Source organism: Chiloscyllium punctatum, chromosome 52, assembly GCF_047496795.1.
Source record: "Chiloscyllium punctatum isolate Juve2018m chromosome 52, sChiPun1.3, whole genome shotgun sequence".
Taxonomy (NCBI): domain Eukaryota; kingdom Metazoa; phylum Chordata; class Chondrichthyes; order Orectolobiformes; family Hemiscylliidae; genus Chiloscyllium; species Chiloscyllium punctatum.
Genome location: NC_092790.1, coordinates 15,298,515 through 15,319,427, shown reverse-complemented (window position 1 = coordinate 15,319,427; position 20,913 = coordinate 15,298,515). Strand labels below are relative to the sequence as shown.

Genomic DNA, 20,913 nt, shown 5'->3' with positions numbered 1-20,913 from the left:
ACAAGGTTTTTGGCATGCTATTGAGATGATATAAAGTTTCAGAGATCACATACACTGTCTCATTAATTTCACAAGTTAACAACTGTGAAATGTTATCACTGTGTCCTTTTTACACAGATTCATTGATGTTGAGGCAAATATTCTTAATTGCTTTAGAGCATCCTGTTATCACTTGGTGAGAACAGATGTTCTTTATCTTCTGCACATCCTAGGTTCCCCCTTTTGTGGCCTGATACCCCCCCTGCCTGCCCTGTTTATTTTCTTGTGCTCTACAATTCAACATTACAATAGTCTAAGTATTTAAGGACAAGTTTTAAGGCTTTCTCATTATACCCACCTTTTAAATGTTATAATAGTACCAGGCTCCACCACTTCTCCATGTGCCTTATGATTTTATAAACTTCTATAAGGTCACTCTCCAGGGAAAACAGTTCCAGCCTGTTCAGCCTCTGTCTATAGCTCAAATTCTCCAACCGGGATGAAGCATATTTACATGGAGTTTCTGTGACAGACAAGGACAGACTTAATCATTTACTAAACAGTTGTCACATACAGAAATGACAATTAAATAATGTGAATTTCAAACAGATAATTTACGCAAGTTGCTAATGCGCTACACGCAACACGTCCTTTCTATAACCCACAGGCAATACGACTTGATAAACATCTGCCCATTTCTCATCTGCCTGAATGTGAGGTTCTCCATTTCTCAACTGTCTGATCAAACAGGGTCTTTGCTAATTTCCCTTCAACTTTCTTATCTGTACTCTTTGATCTTTCCTGTTTCAACTGATGACTTTGTGACCTTGTTACCACACAGTCAGGAAACATCCCAGGATATGTGTCCTGCAATAGTTCAGTTGCCTAAATTTCCATTGGCTTTTCAACCACAGTTGGCAGCACTCCTACCGGTGAATTAGCAACATCATTAGCAATGATAAATTATATTCCTGGAGCTGAAAGTTTGTTCAGTACTCTTACTTTGACTTCTCCCCTCTCACTAGATACTCTCACCTCACTTCTTACAACTGAGTATTTCTTATTTCAATGTGAATTCCCGTTACTCTTACCTTTTCTGGCAATAGTCCTTCAGAGGTACATATATTCTCATCTTTTAGCATCACAGATTGAGAGGATCCTTGTATCTCTGAAAATTGTTACCTCTTTACTTGCTGCTCCTGGCCTATGAAGGCCTATTTGCCTTCACGGTGTATGGTTGAAGAAGATCTGGCACTTCCTCCATAAACAACCTCCGACCAGCTTGTACATTCTGGTGCAGCTTTCTAGTCTGCACAGTGCTCTCTGTTACCACTCCAACAAAATTCACTGGCTTATTTTGTTTTCCTACATCTGGCTTGCAATGCTTTTCCTAATCCACTAACACTGATTTCACGTGGCCTACTTTATTGAAGACACCAGAGATTTTTCACTTCTCTTTCCCCTTCAAGGGTTTCCTTTTTACCCTGTAGTAAATTATCTTTGTGATCTTCACCGAGATCTACTTTTTCCTTTCCACACGAGAATTTCTGTTATCCACAATTATTATCCCTCATGGATTGAAATTGATTTTGGCAGCCCAATTTTGATTTATCGATCAACTCAATCATCAGCCATTTCTGATGCCATCTTGCTGTTTTAACTCTCTACTCTTCTACATTAGTGCTTATTAATTCAGGAAGCAAATTTTTGAACTCCTGTCTAAGTGCCAATTTCCAACGTTCAAACTCCCTCTTTTTTTCCTTTCCCCTCACTCTTTTTCCTCTCTCTTCTCCCTCTCTTCTGCTTTTAATCATAATTCAAACTGTTTTGTTTCTGTTGCCCTTGACTTTTGCCTCTAACTCGAGTTGCTTCATTTTCACTTGAATGTTAGCCATCCCTAAAGATTCTGATGGCATTTCCAGCAAATTTAAATGGTGAGCTATGACTGTCATTATCGCCCTTTTCCTTGTGGACGGAGGCAGGTTGAGCTCCAGCTGATCTGCTAATTCCAGCAGCTTGGCCTTTAATCACTTTTTGCAAAATTCTGAAGTCACTTCTTCCACCCCCAGAAAACACTTGATGACTCAAAGAGCCATTTCTATCCCAAACACTGTTTCCTGATGAAGGGCTGATGCCCAAAACATTGATTCTCCTCCTCCCCAGATGCTGCCTGACCTGCTGTGCTTTTCCAGTACCACACTCTCCTCTCTGATCTCCAGCATCTGCCGTCCTCACTTTATTCAAGCGCTGTTTAAACCAATTGAATTCAACACCCGGAACAAAAGACGCTCAGACTTACCACTTGCTGTCTTTGAGTCCAACAACCTGAATCCCAAATCAGAACTGCAGAATAAATTCTGCAAACAGCCCCCAATCTGTTGTGGAAAAGGCCAGACCCCTCCAAACATTTCAAGAAAGTAACCTGGACCCTTACTTTGTTAGTTGTTTTTAAGCAAGTATAACGAAGATATTCCAGGAGGGATGCAGCTGGTCAAACCAGTAGTTTTAGACAAAGCAGTTTGATTTACAAATTCACTGAATGATACACAAACAAAAGAGAACAGAATACTAAATAACTTAAAAATCTGAAAACCCAACAGATTATATTAATTTAATGATGGTGGGCCCTACATTTACAACAATCCCCATAAATATCCCTTGGCACAAAAGGTAAAATCAAACAACAGGGTCTTACAGGAGAGATGTAAGAGAGAGAGTACCATCATGGACCTGCTTCTTTGTGTTCAGCAGCTTTTTCAACTGCCTGACTGCTTTCAGTCAATAGCCAGACAGTCAAAAACCAAATCAAACCAGAGAAAAGCTGAGCTGGGAAAACTGGGACACTCCCTGTTCATTGTACAAATGTTCTTCTTAAAAATGTGGAAGCCTTTTGCCTGAGGCATTACCTGTTAGCTATAATCAAAATAGCCCTAAAACCCATCAACTCCGACTTTTCAGAGCCTGTGTCTTTTACAAGCTTGTTAAAGGAGCAGCACATCACAGCAGACTGGTCGAAGAATTAAAAATCCATGGCACACAGGTTAATGTGTTGGATTGGATCCAAAGTTGGCTCAGTCACAGGAAAGAGAGGATAATGGTCGTTGGCGGACATTGTGAATGGAAAGCTGTTACAAGTGGTGCTATGCATGGCTCGGTGTTGGGACCTGAGCTGTTTGTTTTATACGTTAATGATTTGGAGTTGCGTATGTTGGGCAAATTTGTGAAATTTGCAGATGACACAAAAATTGGCCGTGTAGTGGATAGTGTGGAGGATAGCTGTAAGCTCCAAAACTAGACAGATGGTTTGGTAGAGTGGGCAAGAACATGGCATATGAAGTTCAGCTCTGATAAGTGTCAGGGAATGCATTTTGGGAAGTCAGACGGTAAATGGGAATAGACAATAAATGGGAATATACTGAGGGGGACAGGTGAAGTGAGAGATCTTAGTGTGTAAATGAATAGGTCCCTAAAGATAGATGGGGTTGTAAAGAAAGCACATGGAATGCTCTCCTTCATTGGCAGAGGGGTGAATGCAAAAGTAGGGAAATAACAATGAAACTGTATGAGGCACTGGTGGCTACAACAGGAATATTGTGTGCAGTCGGGTCGCCATGTTACAGGAAGGACGTCATTGCTGTGGAGAGAGTGCAGAGGAGATTTACTAGAATGTTGTCAGGGATGGTGAATTGTAGCTATTAGGAGAGGTTGGGGTTGTATTCCTTGGAATAGAGGTGCCATGATTAAGGAATACAGGGCGATCCCCCCATTCGTGGGTCTGGTTATCGTGGTTTACCGTGGTCCGAATATATAAAAGGGAATGTTCCAGAACCAGGGACCAGGAGGCTGCCAGGAAGGCATATTTCCCATTTAATTTAATGGTTTTGCGTTTACACTGTAGGTTCTGGAACATATCCTCCACGGCTACGGGGGGGGGGGGCAGTACTAAATAATGAGCAACCCGATGAAGGAGTAGCACTCTGAAAGCGTGCACTTCCTTTTAAACCTGTTGAACTATAACCTGGTGTTGTGTGATTTTTAACTAACTAGTGACATTAGAGGGAGACATTAGACAGGAGGAACCTGTTTACTTTGGCAGAGAGTTCAAAAATCAGGGATCACAGATTTAAGCTCAGTGGTTTTAGGATCAGATGATATGAGGAATTTTTTTTATTATGCAGAGAGTAATGGGGTATCTGTAATTTGCTGCCGAATTTGGTGGTGCAGGCAGAGACCTTACATTTTTTTAAACAAAAGTTCCCTGGAACTGCACCTCAAGTGTTGTAAACTGCAAGGTTACCGGCTGTGGCAGGATGGTGGGATGAGAAAGGGCACCTGGGTGCGTTGGCATTGACAAGATGAGCTGAATGCCCACCCCCCCCCCCCCCCCCCCAAAGCTGTATTATTTTTATGATTCTCTAGTTATCAATGAGACCAGACCAGTCAATGCTGTGTAAATATGTAAATAATATTTACCATTTCCCGAAAGTTACAGTTTGATAACTACACCCACACATTCACTAAGCAGGAACTGACAGGCATAGATCAATAACTAAACTCACATATCCATATACCCACTTGCATTAGATGGCCCCATTCATGGAGCTATATGGGTGTTGTTTAGTTTCCAAATCTCACTCAACTGGCATTAGAATTTGAAGAAAAAATGGACAAGGAGCAGCTCAGAGCAGGAGTGGAATCAGACCTGTGGTTCTGTTTAAATTTCTGGCTTTAAACAAAAAACCATAATGATCATTAACTGAATGTTACATTGATGTTGCCGATCACAGCTGATGTTGATTTACAGGAGGTATCTCTTCTGTCTTCCTCCAGGCAAGTACTCAAAGGACTAAGACAATGTAATATTCCCTCGGTACACAGCCAAGTGTGACCAGCTACTTCGAACAAACAGCAGGTATATTACTGCTGTCAGAGCAAAGAACATCCTTTCCACAGTCAGAGTGGATACAGTCAGACTCACATTGAGCTCCGTTTCCAGAGAGATATGTTCAAACCAAGAGTCAGTCACCACTAAGGAAATAGAATTTTATATTTTTTAATCTTTATTATCAATGCTTGCTACCCAGTTCTTATCAATTTGAATGAATCCGCATCTGAAATATACACTGAACTCGACCAGTACAGCACAGCTTCTTCAGTGTATGGTGTTATGCCGAAATTGATGCCAAATGCAATGAATCCCTTCTGCCTGCCCTCGGTCCATATCCCTCCATTTCTTGCATGTTAATTTGCTTATTTTTAAGTCCCTTCAATACCTTTATTGTATCTGCCTCCATCACCACCCCTGGCAGTGCATTCCACTGCTAAAAGTCTTTACATTAAAAGAAACTGCACCGTAGGTATCCTTGAACTTTCACCTTATATTCATGCCCCTTAGTTTTAGACATTTCAACTTTTGGAAAAAGATTCTGACCATCAACCTTAACCATGCATCTCAATTTTATAGTTTTCTGGATATAGGTTTACTGGCTGAACTGGAAGGTTTGTTTTCAGAGGTTTCATTGCCATACTAGGTAACATGATCAGTGAGTCTCCGGATGAAGCACTGGTGGTATGGCCCACTTTCTATTTATGTGTTTAAGTTTCCTTGGTTTGTGATGGAATTTCCTGTGGTGATGTCATTTCCTGTTCATTTTCTCTGGGGGTGGTAAATTGGATCCAAGTCAATGTGTTTTTTGATGGAGTTCCGGTTGGGATACCATGCTTCTGGGAATTCTCATGCGTGTCTCTGTTTGGCCTTTCCTAGGATGGATGTGTTGTCCCAGTCGAAGTGGTATCCATCCTCATCTGTGTGAAAGGATACTAGTGAGAGTGGGTCATGTCTTTTTGTGGCTAGTTGATGTTCATGTGTCCTGGTGGCTAGTTTTCTGCCTGTTTATTCAATGTAGTGGATGCATAAATACAAAGCGGGCCATACCACCAGTGCTTCATCCAGAGGATCATTGATAATTGTACCTACTATGGTGACAAAACATCCAGGTCAGCAAGAAAACCTAGATTCAGGACCTCAACCTGAGCTACAACTCTTCTCAAACTTTTATAGACTCCTATTAAGTCTGCTCTCAGTCTCTGCTGCTCAGAAGAAAACTACCCAGTTTTTCTAGCTTCTTTTTATAGCTCATACCTGCTAGACAACATTCTGGCAAACCTGTTGTGCACCCTCTCTAATCTTCCACTTCCTTCCTGTAATGTGGCAACCACAATTGAAAAATCACACAACACCAGATTATAGTCCAGCAGGTTCATTTGGAAGTACTAGCTTTCACAGCACTGCTCCTTCATCAGGTAGCTGTGAAACAGGATCATGAGACACAGGATTTATCGCAAAAGACTATTAGTGTCATGCAACTGAAATTATATTTTGAAGAATCCTAGATTGCTGTTCAGTGTTTCATCTTTTAGAATGGGTTGCAGGTTTCAGTTCATTAATATATACATCCCAGAACTTCTTTTAAGTCACATTCTCAAGATAACTTCAGGTTTTATTTAAAAAAAGGTGAGGTTCGAGTCTGTCTGTATCCCAATCTTGAGTCAGACTCGTTCTTTTGCAAAAGTCGGAATTTATAAAATATTACATGGATTGACTGCCTGCAGATTGTACTCTTTTTGAGCAAAATAGAATGTATCTGCAAATATAATTCTTCAAATGCAAATTCACCTCCAGAGACTTGCATGCGTACGTGTGTGTGTGTGAGAGAGAGAGAGGGACAGCATTTGAGTGTGAGTACACATACGAATGTCTGTGTGTATGCTTGGTAAAGTGTGTGTATGAGTGTGATAGAGTATAAGCTTGTGAGAGGGTGTGTGCATGGGTGTAAGTGTGGGGGTGCATGTATGTGTGTATGAGGGAAATTGTGTGGATGAGAGAGGGTCTGCATGAGTGTGTGTGTGTGTGAGTGTGTAGTGTGACAGGAACCCAAGGTCCCGATTGAGGTTGTCCTCACAGGTTCTGAACTTTATTAAGGATTACAATCGAGGTGAACAAATGGACAATGCGGTTAGTTTGAACAACCATATGTGAGGTAGATAGTGAGCACATTGAAGGAAACATTTCAGCTCTCAATTTTGTCACAATAATGGCCCAAGATCCTTCTGTATGTCAATGTTGTTCAGAGTCCAGCCATTAACTGTATACCTTTCCTTAACATTTAATCTCCCGAAGTCCAGCATCTTACACCTTGCCAGATTAAACTCAATCTGTCAATTCTCCACCCAAATCTGCAAGTGATCTATATCCTGCTGTATCCCTTGACAAAATTCTCCACTGCCCACAAGTCCACCAATCTTTATATTGTCTGCATTTACTAACAATAAATTTAATGTTACAATCAAGGCGAACAAATAGCTGATGCGATTACTTAGAGCAAATGTATATTGAGTACAAATTGAATTGAAGGATATGTTTCAGCTATCCTTAACTGTGAAGGACACTTTTGTCACTTACACAGACACAGCAATCAAATAATATGAATTCCAAATGCACAATCTGTGTCAAAGCTTTACATAGAATGATTAATGTGTAAGTACGTAACCATATGTTTCCACCCACCACTCCCTCCCCAACACACACAGAGTCTCTATCTCGATCTCTCTCTCACTCACTCGTTCGTTCTCTGACTTATGATGAGTTTCAAAAACATACACCATCCTGACACACAGTACAATGTCTAACAGCCATGCAGTTCCATTGACATTGCAAGTAACACAGAATGTTACGTTCAAAATTATTTCTATCCACAGATCCTTTGTCAGAGAGGCCTATAGCACAGAATCAGGCCCTTTGAAACTTTTGAGTCTGCACTGATCAGAAACAACCAGCTAACAATTTTCATCCTGATCAGCCAGCATCCATTTGCATAAAGAGATCATGGTAGCAGAGGAGTTTATCATCCCCATCTTTCTCACAACACCATTCTGCATTTCTTCAGATTGCATTAGGCTTTGTTTTGTCTGTTTCAGTCCATCCAGAAACTTTGTTTTTGGATAATTATGTACTTCTTTCAAAATTGTTGCAATTTTCTACAGAGCTCTGCATTCCTCTTCCCCCTCCCTGGGATGTCTCACCAAAAAAGCATGAGGTTTGGCTGCACTTTTCACAATGAATTAATGGAATCTAATAACCACCCTTCAAAGCAGTGGAGAAAAGGGGGAAAATAAGCCAAAATTGGTAGGTTTGTAGAATTGCACATTTTATTTTCAACAGAGTTGAACGGCGTTGATTATTCCATAAACTGAATTTGACAGTGTAAATATATGGCTTACTGCCACTGTAAATATACTCAGCATTCGGAAGCCTTTGGGGATGCTCCGTTATGTGCGCGCACATCAAGGTCACGTGGTGCTTTGCTCCGTTCCAAAACAAGGTCACGTGATGCACTGTTTCACGTGCCGGAGGCATGCAAGGTGGTCACGAAGTCCTCCGTTTCGCGGGCAAAACGGGGTCACGTGGGGTCGAACATCCAGGAACGCAAGGAGGCGGAGAATGGAGTCACACTAACAACCAGTCAGAAGATAATCCCACCTCAGTGATTGCATGATGTTTTTTACTATCTAAAAAGACTGGGTCAGGGACAAGGGTGTGGTATTTTTCTGAACTGACACACTGTATAGTTTGTCAGGGACAGAAAGGTCTAGATCCAGAGCTCTGTGTGCTTTATCCACTTCCTGCTAAAATAAACTTAAAAGTGTGAGAACGAAGATCTTCTCCTATTGCTTCATTTAAAGAACACACAGGACTTGGCTCACACAAAGAAGGAAGTAAGTTAGTAGATTGAGCTAAAGTCCGACAACAGTTTACATATTCTGCACTGCATGACAAAAAAAATACAAGCCCTTTTCTATTCCTCCTCCCTACTATAGAGCAACATAAGACTACTGCTAATGGTGCCTCATCAGCAGGGTTCCGTCCTGTTTGCATCAAAATAAAGAAGTGAATTAGCCAATTGTCTTTTCCGTACAAGGTTAGTCAGTTCCAATGCAGTTGAATTGTTTGTCACAAAGTTGCAAATGGATTCAGTTTACTCTGATTGTTACTTCACCAGTATTCATAAAAGAACATCACTATGCACTGAAACAAAAATTGATGGCTTTCTGAGACCAACATTTTATATAATTACTCTCTATTAGATTCCACACTATACAAGATACAAAAAGGTCCATTGTGTTTCCTACCTTGACACTGACAAACAGTACACAATCCTTTCTGTTGCAGTGTGTTACACTTTCACTTGCACATGATTCCTACAGGCACTAACAATTAAAGAACTTCGGCTGTTTCCCATTCACTACAGGAGACATGGACTGAGATACAGACTGGCAGCACAAGAGCAAACTCACTCTCACTCAGCCACTGAATGCTGAAAGGAAAAGAATAAAATTTGGCCTTAATTATTTCCAGATTTGAATTGACTGTCAACGTCACTTATCACAGCTGAGGATAGACAGTGCCCAGCAGCGCCTGATAAAGTCTACTATACATGCACTCACACACAATGTAAAAATAAACAGACTGAAACGCAATACAATTAAGCATCATCAAAAAGAGTTTATTTACAGAGTTTGTGCTACATTCAGACAAAACCACAACTAAACATAGGTGAATGAGATCCAGTAAATCTCCAATGACCCCTCTCCAGAGCTTGAGGATCCTTCCTTAAGTAAATTGCCCAGAACTGAACACAAATGTGTCTGACCAAGCAAAGACAGTTATTAAAAGTCAGCTGTCTACAGAACTGATGTCAAATTGTCCTTTCCATATAGACACTAACAATGTGTGGATGAAATTTACATTCCCAATTACTGCAGAACTGATGCATAAAAGAATGTCCCAGTACAGGCACAATGGGCTGAATGGTCTGCTTCTGTGCTGTACCATATCAGTGATTCTGATATTGGTGAGAAAGGCTGTTGTGTTGCGTATTGGTATAAAAATATCATTCACATATTGACATAGGAGAAAATGACAAATACAGATTAATATCAACATTCTCAAATCACAGCAGGGACAGACCAGTAAATACACTCACAAATTCACATAAGAAACAGACAAATACAGGTCAACATTGATGGTGTCAATTCACAGAGCAGGAGCAGACTGGTAAATACATTCACATATTCACATAGGGGAAACGGAAGGTAGAATTGATATTTACATGTACATAGAAGAAACTGACACGTACACATTGATAACTACATTGGTTCTATAAATGATTCGGAGTTGGGTGTTGAGGACATAATCTCTAAATTGCAGTTGACACTAACCCAGGGAAAGAAGTGAATTGTGAGGATGATGCTGAGTGACTTCACTGGGAGATTGACAAGTTGGCCAAATGGGTAGAAATCTGGCAGATGAATTCCAATGCAGACAAATGAAATGAAATGCATTTTGGTAACAGAAACACAGAGCAACAATGCAGGGTCAATGGTACAACTTTGAGGGGAGCACTGGAGCAAATGGACCTCTGAGTTCACGTGTATCATTCTCTGAAGGTGGCCAGGCGAGCTGAAACCATTGTGAAGGTTTATAGGATCCTTGCGGTTATAAATAAAGACATTGAGTATAAAACTGAGGAAGTGATGCTATACCTCGACAAATCATTGGTCAGACCACGTTTGTGTTCAGTTCTATTTAAGGAAGGTTCTTCAAGCTCTGGAGAAGGTCCATTTGAGACTTACTAGAATGATAGCAAGAATGAAGGGTTTTACATAATAGGAAGGATTAGTGACATCAGGCTTTTCTCCTTGGAGCAGAGAAGATTAAGAGGAGGACCTTATAGAGATATTCAACATTATGAAGAATTACGACAGGGGAAAAAAGAATATTTTGTTACCATTACTTGGTATGTTAGTAACTAGGGTCACAATTTCAACACTGTCAGTAAGAAAGCTAGGAGTGACATGAAGAAAAATGTCTTTGCTCAGAGTTGTTAGGATTTTGGATTGTGCAGCCTAGGATCGTAGTGGAGGAAGAATCCATGCGAGGTATGAAAATAGAGCTGCATGTGTATATTAAGTGATGAAGTTGGAGGGCAATGAAAATAGGGCTGGTGAATGATCCTGACTTGAATTATTTCCAGCTCACCACAATTTAAGTAAACAATGTGCAGAGTACATTAAACTCATTGTCTAGTCTGCCTCGACCCATTTACCAGGACATCAAATGGATGCTCAAGTTAGGAAAGGACATCATAAAATCTCAAATCTCTGCTATCAACAGTTAGATTGTGCTACAGTGATATAAATTGACCCACCGAGAGTTCTGGGAAAGACCACTATTCAGATGGTTTCTCAAAACAAGTCCATTATTGGAACTGACATCTTGCTGAGTGAATAGAGACAAAGTCTAGCCAAGTTGCAGAAACGTGACATTGCTATGCCTTGACCTCATTTACTGGAAGATAGATTTGTTGTTGGTCGATTTGTGAAGCTTCACAGGCTTTCTTCTGTGCTGTCTCACAATGTCCGTGGAAGGATGGCATAAACATTTCCCTCTTAGTCTTGACATGGTTCCTCATCCCCTCCTGTATCTGTGTGCATCAGGGTGGTGTATGTGATGCAGTGTGGTTGCTGTTCTGCCTGGTCAGCCTAAAAACAGATCAACAAGAAATGGAGTAGGAGCAGGAGCAAAATTGGAGGCATTTTGGACAGAGGAAAAGGTTTTCTAAGAGAACAATGGAAATTTGATCAACTGGGCCAGTGGAACGGCAGATGAAGTTTAATTTAGATAAATGCGAGGTGTTGCATTTTGTTCAGGCAAACCAGGGCAGGACCTATACTGTTAATAGTACAAGCCTGGGGACTGTTTCTGAACAAACAGACCTAGAGGTACAGGAAGGCAGTTCCTTAAAATGTGGCATTGCAGCAAGACACTGTGGTGAAGATGGCATTTGGCATGCTTCCCCTCATTGGTCAGCGCATTGACAACAGGAGTTGGGGCATCATGTTGCAGCTGTACAGGATGTTGGTGAGGCCACTTTTAGAATACTGCGTACAGTTCTGGTCAACCTACTGTAGAAAGGATGTTGTTAAGCTAGAAAGGTTACAGAAAAGATTTACAAAAATGTTACCAAGATTGCAGGGTTTGACTTATAAGGAGAAGCTTCATAAGCTGGGTAGCTTTTCTCCCCTGGAGCATTGGAGGCTGAGGCAGGTTATAAAATCACGAGGGGCACAGAAAAGGTAAATGGGTATGGTTTTTACCAGGGTGGGGTGTCCAAAGCTAGTGGGCATAGGTTTAAGGTGAGAGTGAAAGATTAAAACAGGACCGGAGAGGCAAATTTATCCCACAGAAGGCAGTGTGTATATGGAATGAGCTGCCAGAGGAAGTGGTAGAGGCAGGTAAAATTACATTTAAAAGACATTTGGAAAGGTACATGGATAAGAAAGGTTTAGAGATATGGGCCAAATGCAGACAAGTGGGACTAGTTGAGTTTGGGAAACCTGGTCGGCACGGGCGAGTTGGGCTGAAGAGCCTGTTTCCGTGCTGTATGACTCAGTGAAAACAGATGAGAATAACAAACTTTGCCTGAAAGACAATCAGTGCACAGGAGGAGCTGTGAATATCTGGGGTCATTATACAGACCAATTTCTCTTGGCAAAGCACATGACTGGAACAAGCCTAAAACTGACCCTGACAAATGTTATTTCTTGGTACTCTGAACAGGATATGGCCATCTCTGCCAAAGTGGGAAGTGAATACAATTCCTAAATATCCTTGAACTAATCAACTGGCTCAGCCAGAGCCAGCGAAGAGTTTGCAAAGGGTTAGGAGTGCAGAGAAGACCAGGTAAGGATGGCAGATTTCATTCCCTTAAGGACAATCACAGATAGGAACAGGATAAGGCCATTCGGCCCCTCAAGCCTGCTCAGCTATTCAATCACATCATGGCTGATGCCCCATTCCTCACGTTCACTTTCCTGCACTTAACACGTAACCCTCAATTCCCTGACTGATCAGGAATCTACCTACCCCAGGCTTAAACCTATTCACTGTCCCCACACACAGCTCTCTGTTGCAAGGAACTCCAAAGACACTCAACCCTCCGAGAGAAGAAATTCCTCCTCGCCTCAGTCTTCAATTTTGAACCAGATGGTTATTTGTTCCTGACAACTGTCATCATTAAAGTCTTAACTCCAGATCTGCTTTTGTTTAATATCTTACTCCAAGTCCACCACCTGTCACAGCAAGTTTCAAATTCACATCTGCAGGGCATACCCTGGGGAGCTGAAAACATAGGATTTTGTTTCCCTGTTATTTCAGAAACTCAAAGTGAATCTCACCAAAATTGAGATCAGAATAAATTGCCCCACACTACTGAGTTAAACATTGATGTCCCCAGAATCCATATAGTGTGCAAAGAGCATTCAGCCTATCCAGTCTGTCCCAAGCCAGTGAAGAGGATCCCACCCAGACCCCGACCCTACTCCTGTAACCCTGCATTAACCATGGCTAATCCCCCTAATCTGCACATCATAGAATCCTACAGCATGGAAGCAGGCCTTTCAGCCCATCGGCCCATATACTGACCCTCTGAATAACATCCCACCCTGACCCTCCATCCTCTCTAATCCCCGTAACCCTGCATTTACCTTGGCTAACGTTCCTAGCCTGCATAACCCTCACACTATGGGCAACGTAACATGGCCAATCCATCTAAACTGCATATCTTTGGACTGTGGGAGGAAACCATAGCACCCGGAGAATACCCACACAGAGAAGGGGAGACTATGCAAATTCCCAATAGACAGACAGTCACCTGAGGCTGGAATTATTCCTGAGTCCCTGGCGCAGTGAGACAGCAATGCTAACCACTGAGCAACTGTGCCACCCAATGTTTTTACCACTGGCCATGTAGGAGTTGGTTTGCTCAGTTGATTCTCTCGTTGGCTTACAATGTATAGTCACGCTGACAGCATGCGGTTCAAGTGCTGCTCTGGTTGAGATTGCTGTGAATGATCATTCCCTGTGCCTTAGATGTGGTGACCCTCAGGTTAAACCATAAACAGTTGTTGCTTTTTCTCTCTCTCTTTCTACCCCCCACACCTCTCTCCCTCTCTCTGTAATAAGACAATGGTGAACTTACATTAAGCACCTGCTAAAAGAATAACTTTGCTGATTAAAAATTAACTGCTGTCTTCTTCACTGCAATATAACTTAGGTGCTTCCTTCCTGCTGCACCATAAGAGTGACCTGTAAATGAAAGAAAAGACATTTTACCAATGGTTCGCATAGAACATAGAAAAGTACAGCACAGAGCAGGCCCTTTGGCCCACAATGTTGTGCCAAGATTTGATACTAATGTACAATATAGTAACTTAACCTACACACCCCTCAACTCACTGCTATCCATGTGCATGTCCAGCAGTTGCTGAAATGTCCCCAATGACTCTGCTTCCACCACCACAGCTGGCAACGCATTCCATGCATTCACAACTTTCTGTATAAAGAACCTACCTCTGGCGTCTCCTTTATACCTTCCCCTAATATCTTCAAACCATGACTCCTCGTACCAGTCAATCCTGCCCTGGGGAAGTCTCTAGTTATTGACTCTATCAATTCATCTCATTATTTTGTAGACCTCGATCACGTCTCCTCTCTTCCTCCTTCTCTCTCTCTCTCTCTCTCTCTCTCTCTCTCTCTCTCTCTCTCTCTCTCTCTCTCTCTCGAGAGAGAGAGAGAGAGAGAGAGAGAGAGAGAGAAAGTCCAAGCTTATTCAACCTTTCTGCATAAGGCAAACCCTCCAATCTAGGCAGCATCCTGGTGAACCTTCTTTGCACCCTCTTCAAAGCCTCTGTATCTTTCCGATAGTAAGGCGACCAGAACTGGACACAATATTGCAAGGGTGGTCTCACCAGGGATTTGTAGAGCTGCAGCAAAACCTCGCGGCTCTTAAACTCCCCCCTACCATGGGAAACCCTATCAAGTGCCTTGCTGAAGTCCATATACACCACATCCACTGCTCGACTGTCGTCAACCTGTCTGGACACCTCCTCAAAGAACTCAATAAGATTTGTGAGGTATGACCTGCCCCTCACAAAGCCATGCCGACTGTCTTAAATCACACTATGCTCTGCCAAATAGTCATAAATCCTATCCCTCAGAATTCTTTCCAAAACTTTGCTGACCACAGACGTAAGACTGACTGGTCTGTAATTGCCAGGGATTTCTGTATTAAACTTCTTGAAAAGAGAAACTATATACGCTTCCTTCCAATCCTCTGGTACAACTCTCATGGAGACTGAGGAGGCAAATATCCTCGCCAGAGGCTTAGCACCCTCCTTTCTCACTTCCCGGAACAGCCGAGGGTAAATCTGGTCTGGTCCTGGGGACTTATCAATCTTAATGTTTTCCAAAGTTTCTAGCACATCAACATCATCAACCTTGATTGGGTCAGGACTGTGTCCCAGCTCCTAAGTTTTCATTTACAACAAGTTCCCTTTCCTTGGTGAAAACTGAAGCAAAAAACTCATGTAGGGCTTCCCTAACTGCTCAGACTCCATGCACAAGTTCCCTCCGCTATCCCTGATCGGCCCTACCTTCTCCCTGATCATTCTCTTATTCATTACATATCAGTCAAATGCCTTTGGGTTCTCCCTAATCCTTCTTGCCAAGCCTTTTTCATGCCCCCTCCTGGTTCTCCTCAGTCTATTTCTGAGCTCCTTTCTAGCAAGCCTGTAATCCTCTAAAGCTGTGCTAGATCCTCGCTTCCTCCACCTTACGCAAGTGTCTTCTTCCTTTTGACGAGAAGTTCCTCTGTTCTCATCATCCAAGGTTCCTTAATCTTACCCCTTCTTACCAGTCTCAGAGGAACAAATTTGTGCATCACTCGCAACAACTGCTCCTTAAATAATCTCCACATGTCTGCTGTGCCCCTTCTGTGGAACAATTGCTCCCAGTCTGTACTTCCAAACTCCTGTCTGATAGTGCCATAATTTCCTTGTCCCCAATTGCATATCTTCCCTCGGTAACTACTCTGTTCACTTTCCAAGGCTATGCTAAATGTGAGGTAGTTGTGATCACTTTCACCAAAGTGCTCCCTCACCGCAAGATCTGACACCGGTCCTGGCTCATTGCTGAGCACCAAATCCAAAATGGCTGCCCGTCTTGTCGTCCTGTCCACATACTGAGTAAGGAAACCCTCCTGAATACACCTGACAAAAATGGCCCCATCCAAACCATCTGCACTTAGGAGGTTCTAGTCAATATTGGGAAAGTCGAAATCACCCATAACAATAACCCTGCTACTTTTGCATTTTTCCAAAATCTGCCTGCCTATGAGATCTTAAATCCCTCTACTGCTATTAGGTGGTCTGTAGAAAACCACCAATGCGGTGGTTGTTTCCTTGCTGTTCTTAACTTCAACCCATATTGACTCAGTAGAAAGACCTTCCTCAACAACCTTCCTTTCTGTAGCTGTGATGCACTCTCTGATTAGCAATGCTACACCCCTTCCTCTTTTTCCACCCTCCCTGTTCTTTTTAAACGTTCTAAACCCTGAAACATCAAGCAATTCTTCCTGCCCCTGTGAAACCCATATCCCCATTATGACCACAACATTGTAGCCCCAAGTACTGATCCATGCTCTAAGTTCGTCACTCTTATTTCAGACACTCCTGGCATTAAAGTAGACACACTTTAACCGATCCCTTTGTTCCATCGCATGAGAAACCTTCCTGATAGATTCAATATATCCTGTCACTATCCATTCTGCAACTGACCCCCTCTCAGACATGTGGATCTGATTCCCAACCCCCTGTCAAACCCTCCTGAATCACATGAGCAAATCTCCCACCCATCCTTCATGTACAGGTCCCACCTTCCCCAGAAGGTATCCCAATGGTCTAGGTATCTGAAGCCCTCCCTCCTGCTCCAGCCTCGCAGCCACATGTTAAGCTGCATTTGCTGACTGTTTCTTATCTCACTATCTTGTGGAATCTAAATGAATTGTGAGAGGATGCACAGGGAGATTTACCGGCAGATTGCTTGGGGGCAGGAGAGTTTCAATGATTGAGAGAGGTTGGACAGACTGGGGTTGCTGTCCTTACAGCAGAGTGGATTGAAAGAGAGGGATGTACTAAATGATGAGGGATGAAGATAGGGGAGGCAGGAAGAAACATTCCCCCCTTGACGGAGGTGGGGGGAGGGGTATAGATTGAAGGTAAGGGCCAGGAGATTGTGGGGATGTGAGGAAAATCTTGTTCAACCAGAGGGTGGTGTGCAATCTGGAAGCCACTGCCTATAAGGATGGGAGAAGCAGAAATAGTTATTATATTGAAGGAGGATTTAGATGTGCACTCGTGACGTCAAGACTATGGGGCCAAGTACTGGGGAAATGGGATTAGAGAATATGAGGTGGTTGTTTCTGACCAGTACAGGGTCGGTGGGCCTTTTTCTGGGCTACAGACCTCTTGGAAACTATGACTTACTCACTTTGAGATGTGTATTTTACATCCAAGATACCAACTAAGGGGATTTGTACATTTCATGGTCAGAGATGAGGGGTTTGTCGTTGAAAGAGAGATTGAGCAGTTAAGGCCAATATGCTCTGGAGTTTACAGGAATCAGGGGAGTTCCAACTGAGGGATTTAGGATGGTAAAGGAGGTGGGATTGACAAAGGAGACAGAGAGAGGATGTTTCCTCATGTGTGACTATTTAGAATGACAGGCTCATAGTTACAGGAGAGGGGGGTGGGGCAGATTGAAATGAGAGATGTTGAGAAATGGCTTCTCTCCAAGGGAGAGGGGGTGGGAATATCTGGGAATTCATCCCCCAGTGTATGGAGGGGGGGCATTTCGGGATACTGAATAAATTGAAGGAAGGGACAGGCGGATGGTCAATCAGTGAGGGGTTAAAGAGAGTGGGGCAGGAAATTGGAGTTGAGGCTGGGATGAGATCAGTCACAGCCATAAAGAACGAGGGAAGCAGATCCTGAAGGCTCCAAGCCAGTGTGTTCTATTGGTCATCCAGCTACCTGCACACTTTTTAGTGTGGGTGCCTCATAGCACATGCTCAGAAAGCTCTGAATCTGAGGGCCTAAACTGTGTGATGCATCACAGGCCATTAGTAACTTAATAGCCAAGACCATATGATACAGCAGTCATTTGGCCCATCAAGTCTGCTCCACCATTCTGTCATGGCTGATATGTTTGTTAACCCCATTCTCCTGCCTTCTCTCTGCAAAGGTTGATCAAGAACCTATTTATCTCTGTCTTACAGACATAATGACAGCCGTAATGAGTTCCACAGATTCCCCACTGTCTGGCTCAAGAAATTCCTCCCCATCTCAGTTCTAAAGGGAGTTCCCTTCCCTCAGAGGCTGTGCCTTTGGTCCTGGTCTCTGCTACTTGTGGAAACATCTTCTCCATGTCCACTATATCCGGGCCTCTCAGTATTCTTTAAATTTCAACCAGGTTCTCCCTCAATCTTCTAAACTCGATCAAGTCCAGAGTCAGAGACCTCAACCTCTCCTCATATGATAAGTTCTTCATCCCTGGGAGTTTTCTTGTAAACCCCCAGTGGACTCCTTCCAAGTTCAGCACATCCTTTCTTAGATATGGGGTCCAAAACTGCTCACAATGTTCCAAAGGTAATCTGACCAGAGCCTTATACAGCCTCAACAGTACATCTCTGCTCTTGTATTCTACACCTCCCAAAATGAATGCTGACATTATATTTGCCTTCCTAACTGCCAACTGAACCTGCCTGTTAACCTGAAGCGAATCCTGAACTCGGACTCCCAAGACCCTTTGTGCTTCAGATTTCCAAAACCTTTCCCCATTTAGAAAACAGTCTCTGTCTTTGTTCTATCTACCAAAGTACTACCCACTTTCCCACATTGTATTCCATTAGCCATTTCGTTGCCCACCCTCCTAGCCTGTCCAAATCCTTCTGCAGCCTCCCCGCTTCCTCAATACTACCTGACTTCCACCTATCTTTGTGTCATCAAAGAAACACTCAAGACAATGAAATGACAATGCTCCTAATGTGAATGAAGCTAGACCCAAAGCGAATGGCTCACTGCCCCAAAGACTAAGGCCAGAAGGGGCCACTCTCAGACATTAAGCTCTTGTACTGAGGCAATCTACAGATTGATGTCCCAGGGCCTAAAATGTAGGCATCCCCTCAAAACAAGATGAAAGATAAAGCAATTAGCCATCAGTGTATCGTTCCCTCTTCCAATTCACTTTAATTTAGTTGACATACTTGGAACATGTCTGTGATTTAGATGATTGCAAACACTATCGAGTATTAATAAATTCAAATAATGCAAAAAGAATTCAAAAAGCTTGGGCAGATCAACACTCCATGCTATAATTATGCAAAGGAAAACATTAGAGTCATAGAGATGTACAGCATGGAAAAGAACCCTTCGGTTCAACTTGTTCATGCCGACCAGATATCCCAACCCAATCTAGTCCCACCTGCCAGCACCCGGCCCATATCCCTCCAAACCCTTCCGATTCATATAGCCATCTAAATGCATCTTAAATGTTGCAACTGTACTCACCTCCATCACTTCCTCTGGCAGCTCATTCCATACACTTTCCACCCTCTGCGTGAAAACATTGCCCCTTAGGCCTCTTTTCTATCTTTCGCCTCTCACCCTAAACCTGTACCCTCTAGTTCTGGACTCCTCGACCCCAGGGAAAAGACTTGGTCTATTTATCCTGTCCATGCCCCTCATGATTTTATAAACCTCTATAAGGTCACCCCTCAGCCTCCGACGCTCCAGAGAAAACAGCCCCAGCCTATTCAACCTCCCCCGAAAGCTCAAATCCTCCAACCGTGGCAACATCCTTGTAAATCTTTTCTGAATCCTTTCAAGTTTAACAACATCTTTCTGATAGGAAGGAGACAAGAATTGCACGCAAAATTCCAAAAGTGGCCTGTACAGTCGCAAGAAGACTTCCCAACTCCTGTACTCAATTTCTTACCAATAAAGGAAAGCATACCAAATGCCTTTTCCACTATCCTATCTACCTGCAACTTCACTTTCAAGGAGCTATGAACCTGCACTCCAAGGTCTCTTTGTTCAGCAACATTCCCTAGGACCTTACCATTAAGTGTATAAGTCCTGCTAAGATATGCTTTCCCAAAATGCAACACCCCACATTTACCTTTCTCAGCCCATTGGTCCATCTGATTAAGGTCCTGTTGTAATCAGAGGTAACCTTCTTTGCTGTCCACTATACCTTCAGTTTTGGTGTCACCTGCAAATTTACTAACTGTACCTCTTATGCTCACATCCAAATCATTTATATAAATAATGAAAAGTCATGAACCTAGCACCGATCCTTGTGGCACTCCACCAGTCACAGGTCTCCAGTCGGAAAAACCCTCCACCATCAGCCTACGTCTCCTAACTTTGAGCCAGTTCTGTATTCAAATTCTGTTTTCCCTGCATTCCATGGAATCTAACCTTGCTAATCAGTGTCCCATGGGGAACTTTGTCGAATGCCTGACTGAAGTCCATGTGGACCACATCTTACGTTCTGCCTTCATCAATCCTCTTTGTTACTTCCTCAAAAAACTCAATCAAGTTTGCGAGATATGATTTCCCATGCACAAAGCCATGTTGACTATCTCTAATCAGTCCTTGCCTTTCCAAATACATGTCCATCCTGACCCTCAGGATTCCCTCCAATAACTTGCCCACCACCGACATCAGGCTCACTGGTCTATAGTTCCCTGGCTTGTCCTTACCATCCTTCTTAAACAGTGGCACCACATTAGACAACCTCCAGTCTTCCGGCACCTCATCTGTGACTATCAATGACCAAATATCTCAGCAAGAGGCCCAGCAATCACTTCTCTAGCTTCCCACAGACTTCTAGGGTACACCTGATCAGGTCCTGGGGATTTATTCACTTTTATGTATTTCAAGACATTTCAGGCTAATATGGACATTTTTCAAGAT

General features: G+C 42.8%; 1 protein-coding gene and 1 long non-coding RNA gene across 7 annotated transcripts in view; both read left to right on the top strand.

Annotated features, from left to right (window-relative positions):
* The window catches only part of LOC140470724 (histone H2B 1/2-like), a 698,799-nt gene that overhangs the window by 18,659 nt on the left and 659,227 nt on the right, over positions 1 to 20,913 (top strand). Inside the window, exon 4 of one of the 6 annotated variants that reach the window (XR_011956636.1) lies at positions 7,738 to 8,694. The exons of 4 other annotated variants lie outside the window; for them this stretch is intronic. The gene's annotated coding sequence lies outside the window, so the exon portion shown is untranslated. Of the gene's footprint in view, positions 1 to 4,809; positions 8,695 to 20,913 lie in introns of those variants that run through there. One more of the 6 variants, XR_011956632.1, reaches the window with a different exon arrangement.
* LOC140470914 (uncharacterized) overlaps positions 12,288 to 20,913 on the top strand; it is a 34,715-nt gene continuing 26,089 nt past the window's right edge. Inside the window, exon 1 of the long non-coding RNA XR_011956788.1 lies at positions 12,288 to 12,781. This is a non-coding gene — a long non-coding RNA (uncharacterized lncRNA). The remainder of the gene's footprint in view (positions 12,782 to 20,913) is intronic.